Source organism: Pelodiscus sinensis, chromosome 6 (assembly GCF_052426305.1).
Source record: "Pelodiscus sinensis isolate ZL-2025 chromosome 6, ASM5242630v1, whole genome shotgun sequence".
Lineage (NCBI taxonomy): Eukaryota > Metazoa > Chordata > Testudines > Trionychidae > Pelodiscus > Pelodiscus sinensis.
Window position 1 is genome coordinate 127,823,883 of NC_143057.1, and position 18,479 is coordinate 127,842,361.

The 18,479-nt window shown below is 54.1% G+C and overlaps 1 protein-coding gene across 3 annotated transcripts in view; it reads right to left on the reverse strand.

Annotated features, from left to right (window-relative positions):
• LOC102454978 (alpha-galactosidase MYORG) overlaps positions 1–10,920 on the reverse strand; it is a 29,945-nt gene extending 19,025 nt beyond the window's left edge. Inside the window, exon 1 of one of the 3 annotated variants that reach the window (XM_075932790.2) lies at positions 10,834–10,920. The gene's annotated coding sequence lies outside the window, so the exon portion shown is untranslated. Of the gene's footprint in view, positions 1–1,048; positions 7,756–7,795; positions 8,952–10,833 lie in introns of those variants that run through there. The other 2 variants (XM_075932791.2, XM_025184598.3) reach the window with 2 other exon arrangements.
• Positions 10,921–18,479: the final 7,559 nt, after the last annotated feature.

Below are 18,479 nucleotides of genomic sequence, written 5' to 3' on the forward strand. Positions count from 1 at the left end.
ACTGCCCATCCCTGCTCTAGCTTGAGTAAAAGCCAGCTGGCTTGGAGCGTGTAGAGCAAACTCATTGTGTCTCTCTGTAAGCGGCCTAAGTGTCACTCCACGGGACAGTGAACCACACCCAGTAGGTGTGTAGGTTACGCACGCACTTGGCTTTTTTCCTTCTTTCCATTTCCCCATAATCTGTAAGGAACAGAAAAGCCTCCCCCACACACAGTCCAAGCACCTGCCGTGGCTCGTCACTGCAGTTGCCTTCCAGTTCTATGAGATAGGTATATCTCCATATAGTTACAGGAGGAGGGATAGCTCAGTGGTTTGCGCACTGGCCTATTAAAGGCAGGGTTGTGAGTTCAATTCTTGAGGAGGCCATTTAGGGAACTGGGGCAATTCTGTTAGGGATGGTGCTTGATCTTGCCGTGAGGGCAGGGGACTGGACTCGATGACCTCTCCCTTCCAGCTCTGAGATAGGTGTACGGGGCAGTTTTGTTTCCCATCAGCCCAAAGAGGACAGCAGCACCCGGTGAAATCCATTAGAAACCTTGCCAGCAGCGTTCATTGCAGAAGAACTGGCATCTCTCTGCTTTAACGCAACCCTCGCTCAGCGCACCATGCAGCAGCTGCGAGCCATGGGATAGGAGAGTGATAAGGTGTCAGTAGGATCTCTCAAATTAGAGACCGACAGGCCCCATTCAAATGAACCTCACGGTGGCTAGAGAAGCCACTATAAAAAGCCAGACTTGTGCAACAGAGGTAATAAAAATGCAACTCACACAGCAGCTGCAAATTAAAGCAACAGATCCTGCCTCGGTGCAACTCTGTCTGGAAACAGAACCCTTTACTCTAAATCATTCATATTAGGCAGTACCTAGGAATCTTAATTAAGGAGCTGGGCTCCAAACGACAAAGCACTGTACAGACATGTAACAGCTAGCAGCCCATGCTTCCCAGCACTCAAACGGCATTAGACCGAATGAAACAGGAGGGTGGGGGAGAAGGTGGTAACAGTAAGATGGAGACAGAGAAGCAAACAAAAAACACACTTTACACTCACAAGGGATGCAAGAGGTCGTTTTCTCTTCAAGTCTTAGGCATGGATTTCAACGATTCCAAAGCCACAGGAAAGACCATCATGATCACCTCCTATTCTAATCTGCTGTGCCGTGCAAGCTGTAAAACTTCCCCAGAACAATTCACAGAGCAGCTCTTTTAGGGGGGAGAAAAAAAATCCAGCGTAGATTTTACAGTCAATGACAGAGAATCCACCAAAACCATCGATGATCCGCTATTAACCCAGCGCTCACGTTAATAGATCATTGGGACACAAGCAATAAACAAAGGCAACGGAGCATGAATGCAGTTCCCAAAGCCAGAGAGCTTGTGTGCTTTTCAGAGTCTCTTGTGACCAGGAAGTTTTTTTTTGGGGGAAGAGATGGGAGGAGTTTAAACTCAGTGACTTCTTTTCCAAAGAGCAGGGATCTGGGCGACTGACTTTCTAGTTCAGTTCACTTCTGACAATTACAGGAGTCTGGGGTGTAGACATTTGTCATAAGCATTTACACAGCACTTTCCAATCTACCTCCACATTAAATTTGGCCATCACCAGAAGTCAGCACCTGCAAAACGTAAAGCATTTCACTGCTGACAACCACACCCCCCTACCCCCACCTCCACACACTCACAGAGAAGGCAAGGGGCCTATGCAATGCAGGGAGATTTGGCCACACAAACCTGACAGCAGTTTGCTAGGTCAAAATAATATATCTCATGGAAGGGACCTTGAGAGGTTGAGTCCAGTCCCCTACCCTCATGGCAGGACCAAGTACCATCCCTGACAGATTTGCCCCAAATCTTCAAGTGGCCCCCCTCAAGGATTGAACTCACAACCCTGGGTTTAGCAGGCCAGTGTTCAAACCACCGAGCTATCCCTCCTCCCCACTTACAGCATGTCTGACGGAGGGTTTTGACGTCTATGGAGATGGCTCGGCAAAAGCAGGGGGCACTGCAATAGCCATTATAGGCTTTACATGGCTCCGTCCTGCAAGTTAGCCCTCTGTTCCATTCCTAGTAATGTCAGACTGAGAGCAAAGCCTTCGTCTTTTGCAACACAGACACTCTGGGTGACACTCATCAAGAGAGCGAAGGCTTCTCAAGAACGCGCCGCGTTAGCCTAACTCTAGTCCTATCGAAGCCACTGCGATGTTTGCCATCAACGTCGCTGGGAGTGGAGCTAGGCCAAGGTGGAGAGCTTTGGCAAAGCTCACCCCTCTGTTTCGGAGCTTGCGTGTTTCACATTGCAAGAGACTGTGTCCTGACCTTTCGTCTCGTTTCCTTGACGGGAGATACTCGCTTCTTGAGCACCCAGCAGCTCTCACCAGTGAGGCTGCCTAGCTGGGGAATTAGGCTCCTACTTTTGAGAATTCTGGCCTTTGCATCCAAGCAGCGGATGCTCTTAGTGTTATTTTAGAAGGACGCAAACAGGCCATTTATCTCCTGCACCCGTCACCGACTAAAGAGGCTTGTTGACCACAGCGTGCTCTCTGGGAAGATTGAAGATCATCATCATTTGTTTCCCCAGAAGTAGTCTGGTGTCATTATTCTAGGAGTCATTTCGACCAAGCACAGGGTTGCTCTATGTATGGGAAGAAACAAGAACAGGCAAACGAACGAGATGCTGTCCATGGACGCACAACTTTGCCATCACAGTTTGCTTTGATAGTGCCAGCGTTTGAAATGCAGAATTTGCTTTTGTCCCAACAATAGCATAGCGCCCATTTATTTTTCACTGGATCAAAACAAACACAAAAGAAAAAATCTGCACCAAGCCTTCCTGGCGGATGTATTTCTGTCGCAGATCAAAGATGTGCTTTATATTTGTCTGATGCCACCTGTGGCCAAGAGTACAAAGCACTGGTTAAAGTTAAAACCTGGATTAGATTTCTTCTGACTGAAGCAGGCTCTACCTAGCGCTTACTGGAAAGTTTTCATCCGAAAAGTTTTTGGTTGGAAAATGCCAGTGTAGTTTGCAAAACCGTATCTGATAAAATTTCATGTGAAAAAACAAAACAAAACCTTTCAAAGTGTCAGAACACCCCATTTTGCCATTTTCAGACAAAGTCTTGGTCCAAATGTACTTAAGCCATTTTAAAGGGGCTGAAATCAAAATGAAACATTTTGAATTTATTCAAACAAAAATGGTTTTGCTCAAGCCAAAAAAATCAAGTTTTGCTCATTTTGTTTTGGACTTGGGACAAAGATAATTCAGACGTCAAGATTATTTCCACAAGACAGAAAATTTGATTTCTAATCATTTTTATTAATGGAAACTAGTCTAACCACAGCAGCTGCACTGGTTTTACTGCAGTTTGGTAATTAGGTCATTTTAAAGACAGACATCAGACATGCAACTTGTCTTTATCAGCAAGGTAGGATAAATCAGGTCTCAACCGCTCAGGAGACAGGGATCTCTTCTGTACAGAAAGATTTTTTTAAACATAAGACACCGGCGAGGCAAACAAGAATTCCACCCCATGACTATGTAGCAATAGTTTCAAGTAAGCAACACAAAGCTTCACCGACAAAGCAGCAAGTAAACTCCACAGACTCCACACCCCGTGCCTAGAACTCCAGACGTTTCAAACAGTCACGGCTCCTGCTCATTCACTCAGATTAAATGATCCCTGTGAAAGAGGACCGGTCCCCAAAAGGCTGCCTCACTTGAGCGTTCAAAACACAAGCCTCGCGAATGCCCCCTCTCGCCCGCTGCGCGAGAACTGGCGCCGGGGTGCTGAAGCGCACGTGTGCAAGAGCCAAGAGGTCCCGAAGTGGTTATTCTAATCGGCTCGATTTCCCACATGCTCACCTCTGCCAGGGCCACTGTGGTTGGCAGGAGCAAGGAAGGACCTCAGCCCCAAAGACGCTACAAGCCACGGCCACGTGCAGTAAAACGGTTAACTAGGAGGACCAAGCTGGGATCAGCCACCAGAGAAAGGCCAAGCCAGTGAATCATGCCTGGATCTTTTGATTTCCCACAAGAGCCACCTAGTACAACTTCAACTGAACAGCCAGGGCTCAAGCAACCGGCCAGTAGGGATGTAAAAGCCTGCTTAATCAGTTAAACGTTATGGAAGGCAGGGGGAGGGGCGCTCCAGCTCACCCAGGGCCACCAGTAACCATCACCTGATAAGGGTGATTTTAACCGGTTAACCACAGATATCCCTACCCGCAACAAGCCTGATTAAGCAGGGGGAGGAGCAGGCTTGGCGCTCCAATCCCACGTGGGGATGCTGATTTCCAGGCGATTGCCAAGTAGTGGCTGCTCCAGGCACGCAGCAGAAACACCGCCTTTCCGAACGGGGCTTCGTTATTAACCAGCCCTAGCGCCCACGGCCCCGTACGGATTGCCCCAGCTTTTTCCGTCTCCCTGCACCTTGCCTCCTGCATGCAAAGCTGGACTCCCTTGCACTGCAGGAGTGACTCAGCTAGTCACCGCCGCCTGCTATTTATATGCCACCAGGCTCCTGGGGACACCTCATGTGCCCCATGAAACCGCAGCACAAGCCACGCAGCTTGGTACTTGCCCTTTAAAAGTGTCCCTCTAACTTGCGGGGTCTAGCAATGATCCTACCTCTACATTTCTAATAGGGACGGAAAATTCCGTGTAGTTGCCTAACAATACTTTTAACTGGTTAACTGATTTAGAGGGGTGGGTGGGCAAAGGGGCAGCTCCAGCCACCTGCCACTGGGCTGGACCTCCCCACTACCATGGGGAGGGGCTGTTCTGGGATCCTAGTCCCTGCTTGCGGCAGGCGTGGAGCTGCTCCAGCACCTACTGATTAACCTTAACTGGTAAGCCCCACCCATTAAGGGTAAGGTTAACTGGTTAAATAGTCACAGAAATTAGGGATGTTCGTGCACATCTTAAACCAGTTTAAAGATAAACCCGGCTAAGATTCCCATTTCACGGGGCTGAGCAGCCTCTCCTCTTTGTGATCACTGATAAGCAAGTGTGATCAACTGCTATGTACTGGCAAAAATCCCAAGCAAGAAAGACTTCAGTACCGACAGAGAGCATGTATTGGGAAGAGAGGGGAGGCAGGTTGTTTTGCAGCAGCTCGTGACATTAGCTTATTTTCAGGGTATGGCACCTTAAAAAGTTTCTTTACACAGACAACCTCCTGGGGACAAAATGCAATTCACCCGACTCATTCTCTCCCTTCAAGACTTGATTTATTTTCTTCTTCTTTCCCATACATCATAAGAATCTAAATGACAGAGCAGGGTTGCCAGCTCTTGCGGTATTGACCGTTTTGGTAAATCCTGCAGTCGTGTGGTTAGCTGAGAATCTCAGCTTTCACTTAAAAACATCTAGCTCTCATGGGCTTGGAGAAAAACATGGGGGTGTGTCCTAAGAGAGTCAGGCGAATTAAAAGGCACTTTTAAAAACAACTTACAATTTTGGGGGTCTAGCACCTGGCTTTTTGAGCTCACAGCTGGCAAGACGGAGCTCATGGCAGCTTGGGCGTATGGGAAACAAGCATTTACCAAGGTGTCAGCCAGTTACTAAACAGGGACAACATACTCGGTGCTAAATAAAGACACACAAGCCAGCAGCCATGTCCTCCTGAGGTCCAAAAGGTTCCTTCCTTCCATGTCTCTGCTGGCACTTAACTAAGTCTGCACGGACAGATGACATATTTGAAGCGCTGCAGCGTCACCTCGATAAGATGACAAAAAGCCTACCTAGATCATAGGAATTCATGTGACCTGTATGGTCTCATCTTGCACTTCTATACAGGTTCAGTTATTTAAAGGAGTTAACTCTGCAACAGCAAAACTTGAAGGGAAATTTGAGAGAGAGACTTCGAGTTCCTACTCAGAGCAGTTACAGTCACTTGGAGTTATTAAAACTGAGTTGTAAGGACAGATTACGCTTTTTGCCAATAAATGCCCTAAGCAGCATTGCCAACTCCCAGCATTTTCATCTCACAGTTTTTCTTACACCCCCCTATCTCCTGCTGGGATGCTATTTGAGAATTTCAGATTTCACTGACCTAGTTAGTTCCAATGCTCCCGAGTATGGAGCAAAACTCGAAAACAGGACTCCAAGAAGCTCAAACCAGAAGGAAAAACAGCCCAAATCATGACGACTTTTAATATTTAAGCAAATCTCCATTGTTGAATGCTTGGGATTGGCAAGACTGTGTCATTCCCCAAGACTGAACAAAGTACAAAGATTCAGTGTAAATGGTCAACTTTAACTATTTTTAGACCAGTTGCTAGTGCATTTGGCAGAAAACAGCAGATAGGGGAGAAATAACATTTCCCTACATTATTTCCACATTTGCACACTTTTTTGAGACTCCCAACAGAAGCATTTCTATTCAAGATCTGGTTTTATGAGGCGCTGACAGAGTCCCTTTAAACTTCTGCCAAAGGAGAAAACAAAAAAATATGCAACTGCGATCTCCTCTCATGGCATCCTCTTCAGTGTTACTGCCGACCTGATGGCCAATTGGACAGCATGATCATCGTATGCAAAAGCCATTGATGCTAATGCCAGGGTTACACTAGAAGCTTGCCGGCATAGTATTAGCGGATAAAAATGTTGCCAAAAAGTTGCATCTCTATACCAGCACAAGCCCTAGTGTAGATGCAATTATACTGGCAAAAAAACCAAAATAGCTTGTATCACTCAGGGAACTGGATTAAGATTAAACCAGCAAAAGCATCTGTTTGCCAGTATACGCTGCGTCTCCACTGGGAGGTTTGCTGGCATCAACAGACCTATGCTCAGCGTTTTAGTGTTGCTGTGCACATTATACCTCGATTGTGAAATTGACAAGACTTCACTATCTGAAACATGGCCTTGAGGGCAAGTTAAGACAAGGCATATTCTAGGTGGCACAAACAAACTTCCTTCTTCCCTTCGTCAAGGACACGAAGCAAGCAGTAGCTACAGCAGCGCTGCAGGATATGTCCGGCCGACCCTTCTGGAAGGGTGTGCCTCAATAGGGATGCAGGCTCGGACGCAGGTACCAGCATGTAAGCAGAGCTGAGCTTCCAGCTCAGCACCAACTAGGTCGTCTGATTTCACCCCCCACGTTCAGCATGCTGCAAGAGGAGCAATTCTCAAATCCAAGCCCCCCACAAATGTGGGGGGGGAGGAGATGTGATGCTGCTTGTGGTTCAGAGTTCCAGAGCAGGGTTTTCCGCTCTTAATTCTGCGGTGTTGCTCGCCACAGCGGTCTCCAAAAATTCAGGAGCTTCCTAGCTTCAAAGACTTAATGAAGGATCCTCAAAGAGCACAGCCGGACAACTGGTTTACGGCCTAACGGCCACAGCACCCGCTTCTTCCAGCTGCGAGCTCTCCAAAACCCTCCCTGGAGCACCAAAGGTCCGCAACGTGCTCATATAAAGGCATTGGGCTGGATACAGGGAATCGTGTCCCTTGTTCCCAGCCCTCTGGAGACCTGCCGGCTGGTTTATGACCCAAGAGGCAGCAGTAAATGGGAGAGAGGAAAGAGATTCTTGTGTCTCCTAAAGAGCACCAGCTAACCTGGCCCCAGGGAACACTCACACCTGCAAACCAGGTGATTAGCTACAACAGCCAGCTACTCCCACGCCAAGCATTCAGGGTTGCACAATACTGCCTTTGCAAAACACAACTCTATAGTGCCGGGAGGCCATGCTGGGCCGCTTAGACAGGGGCACATTCCCTGGCCTCAGGGGTTTGCAGTCCAAGTTAGATTAGCTATCAGTCACAGTTGCAATGGAAAATTAGCACAGCTCCAGCACTTACCAACTCAGAAGGATTATACACCAAGGTTGCAGACTCAGCTCTCCGCCCTGCCTTCCCAAAGCCACACAGACATGGTATTTAGTCCAGGGCCTCACAACTGTGTTGGATGCTCCCACCTCTACAATATCCAACCATAATTCACAACCATTAGCATCATCAAGGATTCCCTAATATTGCAAAGCCAACAACAAACAAGATTGCGCTAACTCCCCCCCGACTCCAGATCAAGCATACTGCAAGGCAGCCAAATGGGTTTCTGTTTTCCTTCCATCCTTCAGCCAGGGCATGTTTTATAGCCACTTATTTGGTAATTATAGTCCTAAATGCACAGCTAATTAGTAACAAGCCAGGTACATCTGGAAAAGGCATCTTGGCCTGAGAGACTAGAGCACATCCCCCCTCATCAAAAGTTGTTTTAATAATTACACACTCCAGTCACTGGTTCCTGAGCCAAAAAGCCGCTAATTCTAGAGTTCTGTATAAATTGCAGCAAGGGAGGTTTACGTTGAATATTAGGAAAACCTTCCTGCCTGTCAGGGTGGTGAAACACTGGAATAAATTGCCTGGGGAGGTTGTGGAATCCCCATCGCTGGAGATATTTAAGAGTAGGTTAGACAGACATCCATCACAGATGGTCTAGACAGTGTTTGGTCCTGCCGAGGGGGCAGGGGACTAGAACGGGAAGGGACCTCCGGAGATCGAGTCAAATGCTCTAAGCCAGTGCTTCTTAACCAGTGGTATGAGAACCCTTAGGAGAACTCGAGAGATATCTGGGGGGTACGTCAACAACTGCATTTTGGAGAAAACGGAATTTTTGTTTGAAGTTTTACAGTGCTTTATTACTGTTGCACTTTTTACACCCAAAAATTTTGTTGCCCGCCTGGCTACGATTCAATTGTTTAACCAAATGTGTTGCAATGGTAGAAGAACATTGTGGCTGCATCTAGACTGGCAAGTTTTTCTGCAAAAGCAGCTGCTTTTGCGGAAAAAACTTGCCAGCTGTCTACACTGGCCACTTGAATTTCCACAAGAACACTGACGATCTCATGTAAGATTGTCAGTGTTCTTACGGAAATACTATGTTGCTCCCGTTTGGGCAAAAGCCCTTGCTTTTGCGCAAGAGGGCCAGTGTTGATACAACTCAGTATTGTTTTGTGCAAAAAAGCCCCGATCATGAAAATGGCGATCGGGGCTTATTTGCGCAAAACCGCGTCTAGATTGGCACGGACGCTTTTCCGCAAAAAGTGCTTTTGCGGAAAAGCGTCCGTCCCAATCTAGACGCTCTTTTCCGCAAATGCTATTAACGGAAAAACTTTTTTGCGGAAAGTCACGCCAGTCTAGACGTAGCCTGTGTGTGTCTGAAAACTGTAAGTAGGAGGGTACTTATAATATTTTTTTGGAAAAGGGTACTTTATAAAAAAAAAGTCGAGAAACACTGCTCTAAGCCACACCAGTGCGCCCCCCACCCACGAATAATGGCCTTTATGGATTCTCTTGTCCCCACTCAGTGCCGACTCCCACGCGGGTGGCAGGATTCCACGGGGCGTGGGGATCGGGCCAGATTTAAAGAAATCGCTCTGGGCGAGGCACCCGCCGAGGACAGACGCGCATTAGCCAGTGACCAAAGGCGCCCACAGCTTCTCCCGGGGCGGGGGCAAGCGGCAGCGAACTGCAAGGAGCCGGCCACGCTCTGGCCGTGGGAACTGGAAACTCGCTCTCCGACCGTGCGGGCGTCTGTGTGTGTGTGTGTGGGGGGGGGGGGGGCGCCCTCCGACCATGTGTGTGTGGGGGGAGGGAGGGTGTGTGTGTGGGGGGGAGGGGGGACTGGGAGGGGGCTCTGACCATGTGTGTGTGGGGGGGCCCTCCGACCGTGTGTGTGTGGGGGGGAGGAGGAGTGTGTGTGTGTGTGTGTGTGTGTGTGTGTGTGTGTGTGTGGGGGGGGAGGACGGTGTGTGTGTGGGGGGGCTCTGACAGTGTGTGTGTGTGTGTGAGAGAGAGAGAGGGGAGTGGGAGGGGGGCTCCGACCATGTGTGTGTGGGGGGGAGGAGGGTGTGTGTGTGTGGGGGCTCCGACAGTGTGTGTGTGTGTGTGTGTGTGTGAGAGAGAGAGAGGGGAGTGGGAGGGGGGCTCCGACCATGTGTGTGTGGGGGGGGAGGAGGGTGTGTGTGGGGGGGGCTCCGTGTGTGTGTGTGTGTGTGTGTGTGTGTGTGTGTGTGTGAGAGAGAGGGGAGTGGGAGGGGGGCTCCGACCATGTGTGTGTGAGGGGGGGGGAGGAGGGTGTGTGTGGGGGGGGCTCCGACAGTGTGTGTGTGTGTGTGTGTGTGTGTGTGTGTGTGTGAGAGAGAGAGAGGGGAGTGGGAGGGGGGCTCCGACCGTGTGTGTGTGGGGGGGGGGAGGGTGTGTGTGGGGGGGGCTCCGACCATGTGTGTGTGTGTGTGTGTGTGTGTGTGAGTGAGAGAGGGGAGTGGGGCTGTGTGTGTGTGTGTGTGTGTGTGTGTGTGTGTGTGTGTGTGTGAGTGAGAGAGGGGAGTGGGGCTGTGTGTGTGTGTGTGTGTGTGTGTGTGTGTGTGTGTGTGTGTGAGTGAGAGAGGGGAGTGGGGCTGTGTGTGTGTGTGTGTGTGTGTGTGTGTGTGTGTGTCCTATTTCGCAACGCGCTTTCTGGCGGCGGGGGCACCAGAGACGCAGCTGAGACGCGAGCAAGCCCCAGCAAGCCAGGAAAGTGTCTGCCGGGAGGGGGGGGATCCGCTCTTGCCCAGCTGGGGCTGGGGGGGGCAGGTCCCGCATGGGGGGGGGCAGGTCCCGCATGGGGGGGGGGGCGCACCAGCCCCGGCTGGAGTCTCCCTGCAGAAACCAGACAGGTCTCTCCGCGGGTGGGGGTGACCCCCCCGCCGTGCCCAGCTGGGGCTGGAGGGGGGGGGCGCCCAGCCGGCTGCAGCCTCCTTGCAGCGGCTCGTCCCAGCTGGCGCAGGTGGCCCCTTTGCAGCCCCCCAGAGCCCGGCGCCTGCCCCCCCCCCCGCCGGGACCCTCCGGAGACTCACCGCGGCTCAGCCCCGCTGCAGGGTGACTGGGGCGCGCGCGGCCCCGCCCGGCTTTTGGGGGCTGCGCTGCCTGGCTCCTCATTGGCTCCCTCGGCTGCTCCTCAGGGGTGTGGGCGGGGGGCGGGGCCGCGGGGCCCGGGGGATGCTGGGAGATGTAGTTCGCGGGCCCGGCGGGGGGTGGGGGGGGGGTGCTGCGCGCGGGGAGCAGCCCGGTCCCCTGCCAGGTGCCTGGGAGCCGCCCAGCGGCCTGGCCCAGAACCCCGCCCCAAGCAGGCCCCCCCGCAGTGGGGGCGAGGCCGGGGGAGGGGGAGCTGCCCCACACCCAGGGACACGCGTAGGGTCCCAGCCCCCCCAGGCCCGGGAACCCCCCCGGGGTGAGCTGATGATAGTGCAGGGGAAGGGGGGGGGCAGTGGGGTAAACTGGGCCCTGTGCATCATGAGCGCCATGCTGTGTGTCATGAGCCCTCTACTGCTCCCGGAGAAGGGAGGTTTTCCTGTAGCTCGCCCCCACTGTGGCCGGGGCAGGGCTCTGAGCGTAGCAAGGAAAGGCCTGGGTGGCGGGTGAGTCTTTTGGGCAAACAGGGGCGGGGCGGAGGGAGTGGAGGAGCCACTGCAGCAGGGAGTGTGGCAAGTGAACAGGCAGGCTGTGGCGTGGGGGAAGGGGGGTGAAATCCAGCCCCCTTTCCCCTAGCCATCCCCCCTCCCCCCAGCTGAGGGCAGGAGCAGAGCCCCAGTGCCCTGGGCTAGTAGCCAGGATCCTGGACTGGCAGCAGGACCCCCTGGTGCTTGAGGCGGGCAGCAGAGCCAACCTGTGCGGGGGTGGCAGCCGTGACTGGGTGTGGGGATGGCAGCTGGGACCCCGGCACACGGGGGTTGGCAGCAGAGGCAGCCGGCGCATGGGGCAGAGGCTGGGAGCCTGGGGGTGCTGCAGCCCTCCCCATCCTCTTAGTTTCCGTGCCTATGCAGGCAGGGGCCAAGGGATTCTGAGTGTGGGGGGGGCTCAGGGCTGGGGCCAAGGGATTCTGAGTGTGGGGGGGGGCTCAGGGCTGGGGCCAAGGGATTCTGAGTGTGGGGGGGGGCTCAGGGCTGGGGCCAAGGGATTCTGAGTGTGGGGGGGGGGGCTCAGGGCTGGGGCCAAGGGATTCTGAGTGTGGGGGTGGGAGGCTCAGGGCTGGGGCCAAGGGATTCTGAGTGTGGGGGGGGGGCTCAGGGCTGGGGCCAAGGGATTCTGAGTGTGGGGGGGGGCTCAGGGCTGGGGCCAAGGGATTCTGAGTGTGGGGGGGGGGCTCAGGGCTGGGGCCAAGGGATTCTGAGTGTGGGGGGGGGGCTCAGGGCTGGGGCCAAGGGATTCTGAGTGTGGGGGTGGGAGGCTCAGGGCTGGGGCCAGGGCAGTGGGGGGGGGGGCCAAGGGATTCTGAGTGTGGGAGGGGGCTCAGGGCTGGGGCCAAGGGATTCTGAGTGTGGGAGGGGGCTCAGGGCTGGGGCCAAGGGATTCTGAGTGTGGGAGGGGGCTCAGGGCTGGGGCCGAGGGATTCTGAGTGTGGGAGGGGGCTCAGGGTTGGGGCCAAGGGATTCTGAGTGTGGGGGGGGGATCAGGGCAGGGGCCAAGGGATTCTGAGTGTGGGGGGGGGGGGATCAGGGCAGGGGCCAAGGGATTCTGAGTGTGGGGGGGGGCTCAGGGCTGGGGCCAAGGGATTCTGAGTGTGGGGGGGGGCTCAGGGCTGGGGCCAAGGGATTCTGAGTGTGGGGGGGGGGCTCAGGGCTGGGGCCAAGGGATTCTGAGTGGGGGGGGGGGCTCAGGGCTGGGGCCTAGGGATTCTGAGTGTGGGGGGGCTCAGGGCTGGGGCCAAGGGATTCTGAGTGTGGGGGTGGGAGGCTCAGGGCTGGGGCCAAGGGATTCTGAGTGTGTGTGTGGGGGGGCTCAGGGCTGGGGCCAAGGGATTCTGAGTGTGGGGGGGGCTCAGGGCTGGGGCCAAGGGATTCTGAGTGTGGGGGGGGGGGGCTCAGGGCTGGGGCCAAGGGATTCTGAGTGGGGGGGGGGGGGGGGGGGGGCTCAGGGCTGGGACCAAGGGATTCTGAGTGTGGGGGTGGGGGGCTCAGGGCTGGGACCAAGGGATTTTGAGTGTGGGGGTGGGGGGCTCAGGGCTGGGTCCAAGGGATTCTGAGTGTGGGGGGGGGCTCAGGGCTGGGGCCAAGGGATTCTGAGTGTGTGTGTGGGGGGGCTCAGGGCTGGGGCCAAGGGATTCTGAGTGTGGGGGGGGGGGCTCAGGGCTGGGGCCAAGGGATTCTGAGGGGGGGGGGCTCAGGGCTGGGACCAAGGGATTCTGAGTGTGGGGGGGGGGCTCAGGGCTGGGGCAGAGGTTGGGGTGCAGGGATGTGAGGGCTCTGGCGGGGGGTGCAGGCTCCAGGGTGTGGTGGGAGTTGAAGGGCTCAGGGCTGGGGCAGAGGTTGGGGTGCAGGGATGTGGGGGCTCTGGCGGGGGGTGCAGGCTCCAGGGTGCAGCGGGAGTTGAAGGGCTCAGGGCTGGGGCAGAGGTTGGGGTGCAGGGATGTGAGGGCTCTGGCGGGGGGTGCAGGCTCCAGGATGCGGCGGGAGTTGAAGGGCTCAGGGCTGGGGCAGAGGTTGGGGTGCAGGGATGTGAGGGCTCTGGCGGGGGGTGCAGGCTCCAGGGTGCAGCGGGAGTTGAAGGGCTCAGGGCTGGGGCAGAGGTTGGGGTGCAGGGATGTGGGGGCTCTGGTGGGGGGTGCAGGCTCCAGGGTGCGGCGGGAGTTGAAGGGCTCAGGGCTGGGGCAGAGGTTGGGGTGCAGGGATGTGAGGGCTCTGGCGGGGGGTGCAGGCTCCAGGATGCGGCGGGAGTTGAAGGGCTCAGGGCTGGGGCAGAGGTTGGGGTGTGGGCTCTGATTGGGGCCGTGGGAGGGGTCTCTGACTCAAGGCCACCCGGAGTACTTCAGGGTCAGAGCTGGATTGGTGCTGGGCTATCCCGGACACGGCAGGATCAGCCTGCTCCACTCCCCCTAGTAGGGCCTGGATTGGGACAGGGGTTTGGACAAGATTGGGGCTGGGGGTGGCGGGGAGACGTTCTCCCCCAGCTACTGCATGTCCCCACTAGGGATGTAAACTCCTGTGTAATTGGTTAATTGCTGGGCTGGAGTGGCCCCCTGCCCATAGGGGGCCTGGGCTTACTGCCCCAAAGGACCGGAGCAGCCGCTGTCCACAGTGGGCCACCCGTGGGGCTGGAGCAGCCCCCTGCCCATGGCAGATGGGGAGCTGCGCCAGCCCCCACGGGTTAACCCTTCACCTCCCTAGTCTGCTCAGCTCACCGGGAATTGAGGCAATGGGTCTTGGATCTAGCAGCCCAGAGAGATAATTGGGACATTTTCCCCTCCTAGGGTGATGGCGTCTGACTCCCCACAAAGTCTTCACTGCGTTTGTTATGCTCCCGGCAGCTCCCCCCTCTCGCAACCACTGTCCCAGGCTCTCTGCAGACCCAAGTGCCGGTAGCAGCAAGGTCCCGTTGTTGAGTTTTAGTGTCCAATTGCTGGGGTTGGCATCTGTCCTGTCCTCCCCTGCCCCGGGAGAGCTCAGATTCACAGGACTCCAGGACCTGGCACCCTAGCCCGGCTCTGTAGCTGAGTGACGCCCTGTGGGGGCACATTAACGCTTGGTCCCTGTTGGTTCTACCTGCCTGTGCTGTGTTCTCCGGTGCGGAGAGAGGGACCCTCCCACCCAGCCTGCTTAGCAGCGGTGCTGGCCAGCCCGTCGGTAGACGGACACGTAGCCTTCAGCCGCTTCTCTCTCTTTTCTCAAGGACCTGATCCAGAAAGGGTGGGGAGCCCTATGCAAGAAGGCGGGGCAGTCGCTTCCCAGGCTCAGGAAGTGAGGAAAAGTTGCAAACCACTCAGAAAGCGCGAGTTAACCATTACCCTGTGTAACCCGCTGGCCTGGATCCACCGCAGCAGGAACGGGGCCAGACCCTGAATAAATGTTCGCCAGGGACTCCAGCCCCGATTTCACTCCATTTTCCTAGCAGGGCTGCTCCTGTGATCTAGCTCTGCTCACCCCACAAGGCCGCCCTGCAGTGGTGTGAGCCGCTGACCAGGGATTAAATGAAGCTGAGGCACTATGGTAACACCCTCCCGACTTCTCCTTTTGTGAGCCCCTTGCCAGATACAGTAGACTTCCGATAATCCGGAACCTATGGGACCTAGGTGGTGCCGGATTATCAGATATGCCGGACTATCAGGAGGTACTATAAAATGGTTATATATATATATACTGTATACATTATATACTGTATATAAAGTGTTCTTAATTGTACCTTTTTATTGTACATACTGTATAGAGTATACTGTAATATTTTAGTTTTTTTAAGCCTTTTTGCTCAGTTCAGCTGCTGCCGCTGTTACCTTGTGACTCATTTTTTGCTGAAGCTCACTCACTAGGCTCTTGCCATTTTGATGCCGGACTATCAGGAGTGCCAGACTATTGGATGCCGGACTATTGGAGTTTTACTGTAGTCCCAACACAGCTGCCAGTGCACAGATCCCAGGCAATCCAAACCAGCAGGCTTCCTGCCTGAAAACACATTTGAAATGAGGGTTGGTCCTGCTTTGGGCAGGGGGCTGGACTCGGTGACCTGCTGAGGTCTCTTCCCACCCAGTGTGTGTGGTGGGGGGTTTCTTGGCGGGTCCACAGTCTGCCCACAGGGACAGCATCGGTCAGAAAGACTGGGCGTGTGCTGTATGATTTCCTCTATTTGATTGCTATCGGCAGGGGCACGGATCCAGTCCGGCAGAGACCCGGTGCGAAGTCTCACAGCTCAAAGGCGTTAAACCAGAGGAAGTGGGATGCAGTGGAAGAAATAGATCAGAGTGGGATTTTTCAAAGGATTATTATAGTGGGTCGGGTCCTTAGCCAATCCGTGCCAGGAAGTGGCCTGAGCTCCGTGGCGCTGGGGCGCTTTAGGCGAATTGAGGATCTGACCCAGTGACTTCAGCAGAGTTGCACCAACTTACGCCTGCTGAAAATTTGGCCCAAAGATCCCAGGGCTGCTCCTCCAATTTAGGAACCTAGGGTATGTCTACACTACCCCCCTAGTTCGAACTAAGGGCGGTAATGTAGTCATACGGAGTTGCAAATGAAGCCCGGGATTTGAATTTCCCGGGCTTCATTTGCATAAAGCCAGCCGGCGCCATTTTTAAATGCCGGCTAGTTTGGACTGCGTGCCGCGCGGCTACACGTGGCACGAACTAGCTAGTTCGGATTAGGCTTCCTATCCGAACTAGCTGTACGCCTCGTGGAACGCCGGCCGGCTTTATGCAAATGAAGCCCGGGAAATTCAAATCCCGGGCTTCATTTGCAACTCCATATGACTACATTACCCCCCCTAGTTCGAACTGGGGGGTAGTGTAGACATACCCCTATTGACTTCTATGAAGGTAAACTGCTTTATGTCAGCTGAGGGTTTGGCCCGGAATGGGACCAGTTCATTCGCTGAACATCGCAAAGCAGTGAACATGGAGGAGGGACTTTCATGTGGGGAGGAGGGTGGCGCACATGTTTGAATAAATATCTTTTTGATACACGCCCCTGGAAATACTCTTGTGTCAATTACAGACCTCACGCGGCCCTACCCACTGGGCCACATACACCTGGTTCCCGTTCCGAGAGTGAAATATATTTTCAGTGTGGGCAACACATGTGACCGATTTTCTCCCCACCGTCTTCCTGGACTACCCCAGTGTGACCCAGTGGAGCAGGGCTTCCTATGTGCTTTGTAACAAGAATTTGTAAAAGAACAGCTTGTGGAATCCACGGAGGCTGCTGCAACACGTTGCAGGCATCAGTCGCTCCTATAAATGGAAAGGTTGATTTCCCAGTGGGAAGTGGGTAGCAAATCTGAGGACAGGCTTGTGGTTAAAACACTGCAGGGTCAAATCCTGGCTCTTCCAGAGACTCCCTCTTTGACCTTGGAGTCGACAAAGCCGGTCAGCGGCAGCTGTGGGTTTTGTGAGTTACCAGGAAAAAAAAATCAGCCATCGATTGCTGTCTGTGTCTGATGGAAATGCTGAGACCACGGCCTGTCATGCTGACTCTGTTGTGTCATTCTCGTCCTTGTCTCTCGGGATCCCTCTGGTGTCTCGTGTCTTAAAAGGTTAGCTCTTTGGGGCCGGATACAATGCAGGCCTGGGCCGCGTCTGGTGCCCCTAGGGACGACAATAATACAGACAAATTGCCACTTACCACAGGGAGGCCTGTTTTGCAGGCTGGAGGCTGCCTAATGAAGCATGATTAAATATAGAGGAACCCAGGCAAAGACTGAGATCTTAGTGGCCACTAGGAGAATCTTCGTACAAGAAGTTTAGAGTCTATTTAAATATATGCAAATGACATAGGCAGATTAGCTGCCTGATATGGAGACGGGCACCTGCAACTCTCATTAAAATACATGGGAAGTTGTCAGTACAGTTCTGACGCTGGTGCCATAGGGGTGCCCATTAACAAGATGCAGTCCTTCTTCTGAAGACCTTACTGCCTAAAGGCCCGCGGCTGCCAAGATCCATCGTGCCTGCAGTGGAGGTGAAGATCTCGCAGCACCTTGCAGGATCAGACCCGTCATCAAAAGCCGTTTAAAGCAAACAAAAGGACGTTTTTCTTCAGGCATCGCACAGTTAACCTGTGGAACTCCTTGCCAGATGATGTTGTGAAGGCCAAGACTTGGGCTCAAAAAAACCCTAGATACATTCATGGAGGTTAGGTCCATCAATACTTATTAGCCAGGATGGGTAGGGATGGTGTCGTTAGCCTCTGTGTGTCAGAGGCTGGAAATGGGCAACAGGGGAGGGATCACGTGACGATTCCCTGTTCTGTTTACTCCCTCTGGGGCACCTGGCGCTGGCCACTGTCGGCAGACAGGACACTGGGTTGGATGGACCATTGGTCTGACCTAGTCTGGCCGTTCTTATGTTTATGTTAACGTCAGTGGGAACAAGGCAGAAGATGCCAACAATGGCTTCCTCACTGTGAGGTCCACGTGGCTAGGCCAGAGCTCCCAGGCTGACTGATGCATGCTTACTGCCCCGTTGCTTCACAGCAGAGCCGCATCCTGCCATCTGGCCTCCAGGGGCCTGTCCTGGAGGATGGTAGACTCCTCCCCAGGTAAACACGCCATCACACGCTCCGCCTGAGTACAAACAACAGGCAGAGCTCCCACTGGCTATGCATTAGCACACAGCAGGGTGGAGACGCAGAAGGAGCCTGGCCATAACACATGGAGCTGGTGTGACATTGACACTTGGATGTTGTCGGGTTGCGGCCCTGAAAACCTACAACCAGTGAACATCTTTACAGGGTGTGGCCGGCGAGAGCAGATCTCCAGCTTCACAGGCAGGGGAAGGGGGCCATGGCACAGCAGATGGAAATGCCGTAGACAAGGCTGTGTCGACACTGGGAAGGTTTGGCGACAAAAGTGCTGTCGACAGGCAAAAGTTGGCAAAAGTGAAAACCGGTCAGACTGTTTTCCCTGCCTTCCGTTGTCGACATGTCATGGCCACATTGGTAGCACCCTGCCGGCAGACAGAGCAAAGCATTGTGGGTAAGCATCCCGCAGTGCAGAGTGGTGGGAAGGCCGGGCTGATCCCTGCGCT